This window comes from Cavia porcellus, unplaced genomic scaffold (genome assembly GCF_034190915.1).
Source record: "Cavia porcellus strain 051 isolate PalLab524CR breed Dunkin Hartley unplaced genomic scaffold, mCavPor4.1 scaffold_12, whole genome shotgun sequence".
Taxonomy (NCBI): domain Eukaryota; kingdom Metazoa; phylum Chordata; class Mammalia; order Rodentia; family Caviidae; genus Cavia; species Cavia porcellus.
The window spans coordinates 52,176,460-52,189,070 of NW_026947495.1; positions in this window are offsets into that span (position 1 = coordinate 52,176,460).

Sequence of the window (12,611 nt, forward strand, 5' to 3'; positions counted from 1 at the left end):
AACACTGCAAACAGAAATAATTTTAACTGGGGCTTTAAATTGATGTGATTTTTAAGAATAACATAAAACAATATGAATGCCTGGTTTGATTGTGACAAAAACAAAACTAATGCTCATTAAAAATCTCTTGTGCCTAGGAAGTGCTATTATATATGCTATAGATATTATTGTTAACATACTGCAGTGTCCTCATTAATGCCATAAATTGTTCAAACCATTGATTTGAATTTTTATAGTATAAATTAACCGCAATGTATCTGTTAAGAATCTTGGTATAGGTCAGTTAGTTCAAAACATACATATGAAGTATCTAATCTATACTAAGGATAAATACTTAAAATAACAATTAAGAACTAACCCATAAACTTAGATTTCATTTAAAATTTCAGTCATATGTCAGAAGTCTGATAATCCTCTAATTGCTTGTTTTTATCATTCAAAACTAACTTGGCAGCAAAGGCTCTGTTCTTTAGGAATATAAATGTTATGAACTCATGTGATCACAAACACTTGAAGAAAGTGTTGAATCCTGGGAAGGACATTGGAAGTCGTGGGCCAAGCTTGTACAAAACAGACTCAATAAAATTCTGTCAACTGAATAAATGGAATTCAACTCTTTTGCTTTATTTTATGGCTAATGGGAGTGTCCTCCATGAATTCTCTTGCATGGCATCAGGAATCTTTTTCTTACATCCCCTCTGGTATGCCACAATAACAAGTCCCATGATATTATTATGGCCAAGAACTTAGGACACCACGTTCCTGGGCCAGCCAGCACCCTGAGGAAGGGCCTCAGAAAGGAACAGGATTCTAGGAAATTTCCAGTACCAATGAAGCTAGAAGTCTGGGTACTTGTATGGAAAAGACACTTGAATTCAAATATTGCTAATGGCTTAAATGAAGATTTTGCAAATAGTTACAGAGTTCTTGTTAAATACTTTTAGTGTATACATTGTATCCTCTGAAAATCATAAGAAGCAAAATATTGCAACTTGATATATGACATTCTAGAAATGGAATTGTCAGAAAAGGTTCCCACCTCTCAATTTTTAAGGGAAAAAATGTAATATGTAGCTGACAGTGATGGTGCACAACTGTGACCCAGGCAGTCTGGGAGTCTGAAAAAAAGGATTGCAAATTTGAGCACAGCCAGGGGAACAGAGCAACTTAGTAAGACCCTTCTCAAACTATAAAATAATACAGATGCAAAAGATGGGGATGTAGTTCAGTGTAAAGTAACTGGGTTTAATCTCCAGTACTTCAGGGGGGAAAAGTTCAAAAAACCAACATTTATAGAAGCTTTAGTTTAATAAACAAAGCTTAGTTTCAAGTATTTTGTTTAAATCAAAGAAAAACTACAAAATTTACAACAGAGTACTTCAAATGGAAAGATAGGAATAAGATACCCTTTGTATTAAGAACTTTCTTTTCAAGAAGTTTGTGATTTGAGGAAAAGGTAAAACTTATCACTCTCAAAGGGTGGATTTTTTTATAAAAAAATCTGTGTACCTTTATTTAGATATTTCTATCAGCAATATGAATGATAGATACAACCCTATTTGATTTATAATAAAACCTACAAGAAATCAATATAGTAAAAAAACCAAAAAATGTTCCCCTAAAACTAATACAGCAATAACCTAGAAATTCTTAATTGTAACAAATATCCTGAAATTTTAGGATACCTATATGAATATGTAATTAGAATTTGTAATAAGGAAATAAGGTGTGAAAGCATCCTATATGAGTATCATATATTTGAACATATAGACAAAAATATAAACTAAAATACAAAACAATAATATAAATACAGTGTGAAATAATATGAAATAGTAAAAATTTGGATGTCTTTAGCTCATCACCTTCCTTTAAAATTGAGCAGGTAGAAATCCAGACAATTTCTTTTATTCATTTTCACAAGATTGCAGTTTGCTAATGAAATGAAATTCAAGTTTTGTTGATTTTACCACTCACCTGGGCTGCCTCTAATGAGAGTATTGGGTTTTTAAGTAACAGAAATATATTGATTAGGCTCTCACTTCTTAAAACAGAGAGATATTTATTAGATTTTTTAATAAGAAATTTTTTAAATACAAGAGGTATTAGTAATGACGGCAAAGAAAGACACTGTCAGAAGAGAGTAAAGAGGGGAAAACAGCAAAATTTAATACATTCCAGTGTTTTAACCAGTGCAAGATCTCTCAAAAGTTTAGTGGTCTATCATTCAATTCAAATATTCTGTGGTGCCTAACTCAGTTAGAAACAATGATGATCAAAGAGCCAGAAATTCTCAGTGTTGATCAGGACAACACTTTGTAGTGAGTAGAAGTTTTATATCTAGTAAGCATTATAGAAGATAAGCTAATTTTGGTGTGGATACATTGAATTAAAAGTCCATAGGGGTTAGCATTTTGAAAAAGAAAATGAATTACTCTGTTTTGGGGGTTGTATACAGTTGGCAGCTCTGGAATTTGTACCAACAACAAAGACTCCAATGTACAAGAGTAAAAAAGCACAATGTTACATAGCATGTACCACACTGGCCCTGTTGCAGCTGATTCTGTGTCTAGCCTCTCTCTGACCCCACTGTTACTCTCAAATCCCACTCAGCTTCCATGCCGAGATTTTCATTCTGCCGCTGTTTTCTCTCCACATAGTTTCTTCCCAAACCAACATCCATGTTGTACTCATCAACCGGCTCTTTAGAAAGCTTCAGGCTGGAAGGCCAGGCATGAAGTGCTGGCAGGTGGTGTAGCTGTTAGCCAGCCTTGTGTACTGCAAGAGATCTGATGCTATCATATTCCTTTTCCCCCAAAGACTAAAGAGAGCAAGCCTTTGTGAGCATGCAGGAGGGGGATGAAAACAGTTTGTCTCCTGAGCAGCCAGCCTTTGTCATATTACAAATGAAATCACTTCGGAAATTTAGAGAATTAATATCATAATGAAGACGGGAGTACCCATTAGGGTGGTCTAATGTTGCTCTGGAGAAATGTGATGGATGCCCAGTGGCTGCAAGCCCTTATTTGCAGAGAGTCACCTCTGCAGTTGCCATTATTAGGAAGATGTCTGAAGCAGAGGATCAGACACAACCATTGCAAGATGAGATAGTGTTTGACTAGTTTCCAGGGAACCGAAGGATACGTGCTTAGTTGTACCTGTCACTATGGCTCCCAGCGTTTTTTCCCCTTAATGTCTTTTTTAGCTGTAGGAAGTTTCCCTTTAAAGATTCAGTGCTTTCCTAATGGCATAAAGTGAATAATGGGGAGCATATAAAATGTTATATAGATTACAAATGAATTCAGTCTATTTTAAGACAATGTGTGCTGTCCCTAAAGACTGAGTTTAGTTAGCTTCATCTTTCTCTTGACATTCTGAAATGAACACTCCCCTGGCATCTTTATGTTCATTTACCCTTCTTTGCAAAATATCTCTGATTTTGCAGGACAATGTATGTGCTTACCCAACATGCGATCTCTATTTGATGTTCTTTCCTGCACTAAAGCCTAGAATATGGTACTTACAGGAATTATTATAAAATCTAATTGAATCATCATTTCTGGTACTCAGTGTTTTCTTGCTCTCTCTCTCTCTCTCTCTCTCTCTCTCTCTCTCTCTCTCTCTCACCCAATTTCTCCTCCCTCTCTCTTTCTTCCTTTCTAGTGATGTTCTTACACATAATAGAAAATAGAAGTTTTTCAAAGCCTCATATCAATTGCAGACTAGGTACAACAGAATGTTAATTTTCTTGAGAATTTTGGAAGGCTGTAAAAGAAAGAAAATTCTACGTAGTATTTGAAAAGTAAGCTAAAACCTAATTTTATTCATTTAACAACTAACCCTTTTATTTCTCTGATTTGACTTTACACAGTTTTTATTGCTTATTCCTATGTCTCTCATCAACTAAATAGCATCCCTTCTGTGCAAAACTTTCATTTCAACATTTGTTTCAAGACAGGTTTACAGAATTCATTCTACTGATGAATTCAAATGCAACTTTTAATTTCATATATTTTAAAGATGCAATCAGCCAGATTTTATAAATCTCAGTTCATTATCAATGGAAAAAGCTCAGAAAATATTCCCAGTTTTTGTTTGGCACAATAAAAAACAAAACAGCAAAACTCACTAATAAATTAGAGAGCAGACGGTTTAGAGCAGAATTTGGTGCTGAGAATAACCAGGTTATTTCTGCTGAGCTGCTACTGACTTCCTACTGCCTTCCATACACAGATCCTTAAGGACAGAAAGTCTACAGCTCTAATCAAATCTCTCTCATCTGAAAATGATAAACTCCATGCACAGCTCATCAAAAAGCCAAACTAACTTCTGTATGAGCATCACTGGTCCTTTTTAAAAGAGATCTGAATAAATTACATTCATAAAGCCCTGACCCCTTCCAAGACAGAAAATTTTACTTCTTCTCCAAACAGTAACTTGTTAATTATATTTACACTTTGAATATCAATGTTAGTGCTTTATTATATTTCAAATATGCGTTTCACTCCATATCTTATTAGTCCAGTTTTATCACTGTCCAAGTTATTTTGCTCTAATTTTACTCTGAGATGTGTCTTCATAGTACCTAATCCAGTGTTAGACACAGAATGAGAGATCTATAAACGTATATTAAATGGATTAAAAAGTGAATGATATGAACTTTCTAAAACTCAGTATAGATAATCAAATCATATGTGTGGACAGGATGGTATGTAGACTTTGTTCTGTATTGTTTTCTCTTCCAAAACTCCCATATTCACTTTCTGATTATAACAAAATTCATCCTCCCTAAAGAATCATAATAAAAGTAATGCATCCCACTAGCCTTCAGATCCTGAAAATGACAAATGTGATCTTGGACAGAGAAGAATCTAATGAAAACAACCATATTAAACACAGCCTTCCGTGCTCAGTGCTCAGTAAGTGAGCAGCAGGCTCTCTCTGTCTAGCTTACAGAAAACAGGAGGTAGCAGTTTGCAAGGAGCAGCGTTTTAATGTGATTGGACTATAACAGACAATCTATTTACAGCATGCTCTGGGGAGCTTATAAACAAATGTTGAGTAATTTCAGCCAGCAGTAATTACCCTTGCAGCTGACAAGGATAGCATGAGACTTTCTCCTTCACCTTCAGCCCAGTCCAGAAGGCAGAGTACACAATGCCACTTCTAATTATTTCTGCATTTCTATGGCCAAAGACCAAAGTGTGCTATTAGAGAACATTTTAGAAGCTTTTTAAAAGCTTATTTATTAGGACAATTAAAAGTCATCACTATGACAGCAAATAAAAGGTTCCATGCTCAGGAATGTAATATCAAAAGAGCTTCTGCCCACTTACCTTTAAGGTAATGTGGCTTGTTTTGTGTGGCCTATTTTTAGAGTTAAGACTAGGGCTTGGTAATAAAAAGAAATAATACCTGGAATGCACTTGATTTAAATCTAAGATAACTCTTCTGATCTTTGCAATTTTCAAACAATTTAGAGCATATAAATGAAGTCATCCTTCAGAAGACATAGAATTTTGAAATTTTGTGTGTGTGTGTGTGTGTGTGTGTATGTGTGTGTTCCTTGATTGAGAGATAGTGATAGAGATAAAATTAGTGTGATCACACTATTTCTCTGTGGCTGTATATCACGAGAAACACTAGGTTACTCTAACTGGTTAAAGGCTTTTATCAGGAGCGGTCACTCATCTTGCATTACTTTGACATAAGGAAGATGTTAAAAATTCAGGAATCTAAAAGTAAACCTTCAGCAGATAAGCTTCTAATGAAGTGCTGAAGGGGTAAAACAATTATACAGAGCAATCACCCTGAGCGTTTGTAATTAACAATCAAATTACTTCCCAGAAGTGTCCAACAAGAGAACTTTTGTTGAACATTTCTATACGTGCCAAACTACCCCAAAGTAATTGGAGAAATCAGTGAACTGTGGTGAGTGTCGGTTCTCGAACACCATGGCCAGTTTGGCGTTCACTGAGCTTCTGTCTGCCTGAGTAAGTTCAGTTCAGACCCTTTCTATAGAAATTGACAGCAGATATCTAATCTCACAAAGTATATGATTTACATTTTTGATACATTTCATTACATTACGTTCTGTCATGTTGCATTTCATCACCGAGGGATCGAATGTCGCATAACCTCATATGACATGATGACAGGACTCTCTCCATTTCATAAACACACAAAACAAACTTTCAAATTAAAAGACAGATCTCAAGCAATATTTTGCACTTGAGTCCTATAATGATTCTAGGATCTAATAATAACATTGATAGCTTTATCAAAGCTGTGAATCAGTATCACATCCCCCTGCACTGCAATGCCTAAGCTTATTTAATACATATATATATATATATATATATATATATATATATATTTCACCAAATGTTTTTAAATAATTCTAAATGTGTAGTAGATCCAAAAGCATGTATTGTAAAACAATAGTGTTGCTAATTAGCTTCCTTAAGAGAAACACCTGAAAAAAAATATTACAAAGTTTAACAATGCTCCATTAGACGTGCCTCCTCACTATTGTTCGGTACTCTTTTCTGAAATATGGTTGGCAGAAGGACAATTATGTGTCCTTGTTCTTGAGACTGGCAGGTGTCACTTTGGCCAGTGTTGGATGTGAGTGACAGATATTTTACAGCTGAAGCAGTGAGAATGCAGAAATTCAAGAGGACCTCTGGGATTTCCCTGGTCATCTGTGGACAGCACAAGGGCACTGCAGCCTGCTATGCCAACGCAGGACCCCTTGTTGTTGTGACTGCTGTAGGCAGCTGCCGATTCATGGCATTTTAAATAATATTTCTATTAACAAGACTGCGTCTGCTTTGACGGAAGCATGAAAAAAGCCACTCTCTAGGCTATGTAGTGTGTACTAAGCCACTCTAATTGCTTTCCTGTGCTTTATACAGAAATCTGGTAAATACTGATTTCAGTAGAAAATTGCTTACAGATTTAGCATTTTTGAACATACAGGTTTTCATCCATATTGATATCAACTGTCAAAAAAGTGGAAGTTTTCTTTTCTTTACCTATCCAAAAGTGTCAAATTTTTTAGTGAGTCAGAAGTGAAGAAGGAGAAGGAGGAAGAAGGAGAGGAAGAAGAGGAGGAAGAAGCAGCGTTTCAGTGACTGTGACAAGGATAATAAAAGAGAATGCAATGCAAGAACAAAAGGAAGGGGATTTCTTTTTTTCACTCTGTCATAACTGCACTTTTGCAGGTATTTTTTTGGCTCCAGTCAAGTTCAAACTTTAAATTATTATCTATGAGGAATGATAGGTATAAAGCCACAAATACATTTAATGTATGCTTTTAAACACTTAGGTTCACCTTTCTCTATGGAATAAAAAAGAAATGCTTATAAAAGTAAAATTCCAAAAACATTAACCTGTAAATTAGAGTGTGTTTAAGAGTTATAAGAAAAAGAACGGATATAACTAACAAAAGCTTCAAAGATTTTTTTTACATTCTCCAGAATTAAGAGATATATATTCAAAGAGGAAGATACAATTTACATTTTTGTAAAGTACAGTGAGATATTATTAAAGTGCCTTTATTAATAATGTTTACTATATCAGTACTGCAAAAAAAGAAAATTCTCCTTTCAAGTCTGAGTCATCTCTGATTTTTGCGTGTTTTAAACATGGTATTTGTCTTTTTCCTTAACATTATGGTAACTATACCAAGCTAGGGCTTTATCCATTCAGTTTAACTCATAGGCATTTACTCATGCTAAACTAATGAAAAGAGGATTTTTTTTAATCAAAGCTCTCTGATGTCATTGCTTACAAAGAATGATTATATACAATGATATACAAGCAATGTGACTACTTGGCTAAGTTATAAGGAGAGTTATCTGCCTTCATTTTCCATTAATCTCCTCTTGATCACAGTTAAAATATTACATTGCAAAATGAAAATGATAACCATATGTTTATTAAGGAAAACACATAATGTCACAGAACATTTCAATATTCACTGAAAGAGTTAACACTAAAACCATCTCCAAAAAGAAAGATGTGTTGATTCAGATTGGTATTAGAATATGTTGTTTATGTCATTTGCCAAATGTTGTTTCAATTTTTAAATAATTACTTACATTAAATCATTTGATACATACATGCAAGCATGATGATTTGAAATCACAATTTTACTGTAATTTTAGGAAAAGGAGTAAGATTTTTCCTCAGAGTGGAATAAAACCTCTCCATAAAAAAACAATAATACACTGAAAAACATTCAGTTACAATTATTTTTCCCTACTTAGTAATGCAAAGATAAATCATTCTCCTTTGGAAATCAAATATTTTCCTAAGCACTGTGTTTCTTTAATTAAACTGTATTCTTTATAATGATCAAATATAATTAGCAGTAACAAGTATTTAATGAAAACAAACTGCTACTCCCAAACCTTTAGTACATGTGTTTTTTTCAAATCCCACAGATGCTCTGAAGATTACTATATCTCCATCACAAATACAAAGCATGTTCTCTTCCCATTCTGATATACTCTGATTTCAAAGAGAATTTAAGACAATAAAAACAATGACAAAAACTTCTGTAAGTCCAAGGTCTTTAGTTTACATTCTAACCATGCTCCTCAGCTCAAGGCATCCCTTCCAAACAAGCTTAATATTTAGCTCTTCAAATATTTTATAGATTTATTCTTAAAAAATTCCTATTTGATATCATCATATACAAAAACATTACGCTGGTATCTTTGATTAATAATAAGTGACCAAAATGAGAAGAAAAAGTGTATATGCTGGACTCATTGACAGCTAGGTGATATAGCAAGTCTTCTGTAATTAATTGTGAGTGAAAGAGGGCTGGTTTTGCAGCCTCGTAAAACTTTTCCCACATGGCTGAACCCTCGGTCAGGAGACGTTAGGCAACATTAACTGCCTGCACATTTCTGCAAGGCTCTAGAGAAATCGCCAGGCACTGGGGCTCCAATCTTGAGAACCCTGGGACATAAGACATCAGTGTCTACCTTTCATCTCAGCTAAGATTTGGAGAGGGTTCAGACCACAGAGGCTCCTTAATTCTCACTAATTCATTTGCTTTCCTGATTTACTTGGCTTGGGATAACCTGAGAATGATAATGAACCTGTGCGGGGAGCTCTTAGTCCCTAGCCTTTGAATGTGCTTGGCATGGATCGAGGGCTTTCTCTGAATCTTGCAAGAGGAAAAGAATCTTATTAGCTCTGATTGCTAGTCATGAGGTTTCCTCTCAAAATTGCTCTTGTGTTTTAACTCTTGCTTGCTTTCTGCAAAGCTGAGTAATGAGAGAAAAGAATTAGATTATAAAAACCAAGTATGTTTCTAGAAGCTGGGGTAAGGGTGTAGAGTGTGATTAAAACTTAATCATCACAGTCAGATATTTCTTGGTGCCCCAAAAGCAAAGTTGGTGTTTCCTACTCCAGTTTTGCAACTCATGCTAAATTCTGTTTTCATTTTAAATAGATAAACACACTGTGTATCTGAGATGGAGCTTTTCAAAAAATATATCAAAGCTTCTTTTCAAAAGAATCATTTTAGGACTTAATTTGTACAGGAATTGTCAAGTTTATAGACATTTCCCATGGATTTAGAATTCTATTCAACGGCTACTTTTGCTTTTACAATTAGTATGTTGTGAACCTTTAACTTCTACCTAGGTAAGAATTTGTGCTTGAAATGAAGACGTCAATAAGTGAACTGGGCAAAGTGATATGATTTAGTAAAGCAATAAAAAGGGCAATTTGGGTCCACTATACTAGTCAAGAGTGATCATTCTTTAGATTTTGAGATACTAAAGTACACATGGAATTACTCCCTTGTTCTTTTGTAACTGTGCATTCGTGTTCAGCTGCGTAGACCTTCCCATACACATACTAATGAAGTCATATGCAGCTGCTTCAGTGAAATAAATACACCAAGCGTCAGAAGAGCACTTGCCTCAAGATTGGAAAGAGAACTTGGTAGCAGAGCAAAACTAATATATTCTGTTACATCACAAAAGGTGTAATACCTCTGATGTCATGTGTTTATCTCTCTTATCAATATTTAAAGCCTTCTTTCAAGTTTGAGTAACCCAGTCAGGACATCCGTATATGATGTCAATAAACTTGTGACATAGGTCATGGGCCCCCATGCCCAAACCTCAGTCATCACCACACTTTGAGCATATAGATTATCAGAAAGCTAAAGCTGGAAAAAAGTCTTAGTTCATTCAATTCAACTCCCTGGAACTTTTAAAGATGACAAAGCTGAGAATTAGAATTTGGACGATGTGTTCCATGTCAAATAGCTGTTTAGTTATAGAAGTAAGAGAACTCAGAAGTCAGGTCTCAGATCCAGTGCTGTCTGACACAACATACAAGGAGTGCTAGAATTTCCAAACAAACCATTTTGACATTACAAGAGCCATTAGTCAAGGGCTTAATACTAATGGAAAGTATTTACAGAAGTAATCTGTGCTTTTAATCCATACCTCTGCCCCTCTCCATCCATCACTTCCCTCATTTCAGTTTTGACATTTTCTAAGTACTTTCTCTTTTCTTTCTTCTGAACCAGATAATTTCTTGTTACCAAATAAGTTGACAGGAAAGGTTTAATTTTTACTCATTTTCTTTGTCCATAGTCTCCTGTTATTTCCTTCTGCTCCTATCAGCATTGGGACTATCCTTATTTCTGAGAGGCAATATACCAATCTTTATTAGAATAGCAATTGACCTTGTGTTTTTAATTCTGTAAAATTACATATTTGGTTCAATTTCATAATGCCCATGGTTAGAAAGATATGAAAATGAAGAAAAAGTTGTTAAACATAAATTCTTCCATCAAAGAAAGTTGGTTATTTCAAACATTACAGAACAGCAAATAAGAACATATATTTGGGAACTGATAAGTCTAGGCTGATAGCTTTTAGCTCTGAGAATTACTAATATGCCTTAGTAAGAAATTTAACCTCCCTAAGGCTCAATTTTCTCTTTTATAATAGATGCTTGCCAAACTTGACACAATAATTGACACATAGTAGGTTCTTAACAAATACTAGTTATTGTTGTCATTTGTATCACTGATATTGCTCTTCTGTTGTATAAACAAAAACCTATAAAAGAACATGTGAATGTTTGAAGAAGTATAAAAGTAAAATACTGTGGACTGAATAGATTTAGGGGTTTTCCCAGAGGAAGAGAAGGACAGCAAATGCAAAGTGTATCTTTGAACATTCTAGCTTGAAATACTAAAATTCCTGACATTACTTGGTGCACCCTGAAAAAAAAAGTGAATTTTAAAAGCAGGTTCCAGGGAATTGGGCTCGATGATTGTAGATTTGTGTCAGGTGAGGGTAACAGAGAATTATTCAAACAGGTAACTTAGATGGCCTGAAAAACCAGAAACCTGGCTATCAACACTTACGAGAGAGAAACAGCAAAGTCAGTTTGAACTGAGGAGATAGCTCACAAAGTACCCAAACTAGAACCCAGAGTGTCTGCAAGACCCAGAACAAAGTCAAGAGTAGAGCTAGGAAAAAAAACCCAACTCAATTAGCAAAAAGGGGAAAAAAATTACAAAAGAAAGTATAAAGTGGAACTAAAGTGGACCCAGGTCAGATATCAGCAGACACTGTTATCAAGGTCCCTCAGAAAGCAGTGTCCATGAGACTGAACTCCCAGGGGCTGTCACTGGCCTCACAAAAATCATGGATACCTCTAGACTTTAATATAAAAATTATAGTGGCAGCAGAGCCCCAAGTAAAAATAACTAACCAAGAGAAATTATTAAAACTTGGCAAAAACTTCAGTAAACTGCACAGGAAAGTCCAAGAAGCTCACAAAAAATTGAGCACCCACTGTGCCTTTGTATAGTCTCACTTCAATCATATGCATCCTATGCATTAATTATTATTGTCCTTTTTTGGAGATGAAGAAACTGACATTACAAGAAATTAAGAAATTTCACCAACTTTACATAGTCCGTGAGTAGAGGGCCATATCATTATAATTATTATTTATATGCTATCAACACCCTTATTATCTATCCCTACTCTTCAAAATTAAAATCGTAAGAATGCATGAGTTCTCCAAGGTTCAAAACAGCAACAATAACAAAAAAGTAAGCAAGAGTCAAAGAAGCCAGGTAAGTGCTTAATGCCTCAGTGATTTAGGAACTGGGGCCGATAATCCACTTTTGCATTCGATAGTTAGGAAGCTATGAATGACTTCCAGAAGAGGAGCTCCTGCAGAGTGACAAGGACGAAAGCTGGAAAAAAGGCCATCAGTAAGCAGGTGGTAAAGAAAAGGCAGCTGGAATTGTAAATCTCTCTTTGGAAAAAAAAATGGGAAGTAAAAGGGAGTAACTCAGAATATCAACAGCTAGTGATGGTTTTTTCTTTTGTTAGGAGGGACGTGAAAATATTTGTGATAAAAGAGTCACTGGAAATCAACATATTCAGAAGAAACATGAAAATAATACAAAACACAATTATTTTAGGAGGGAAAGAGAAGACAGCTAAAGTATCTAGATACTTTTTGAGGTGGTAAGAAAAATACAGGTATAACGATATGTGGAAAGGTACCTTTGATCCATCAAGTAGGAGACAAAAGTATCTATTGTATAG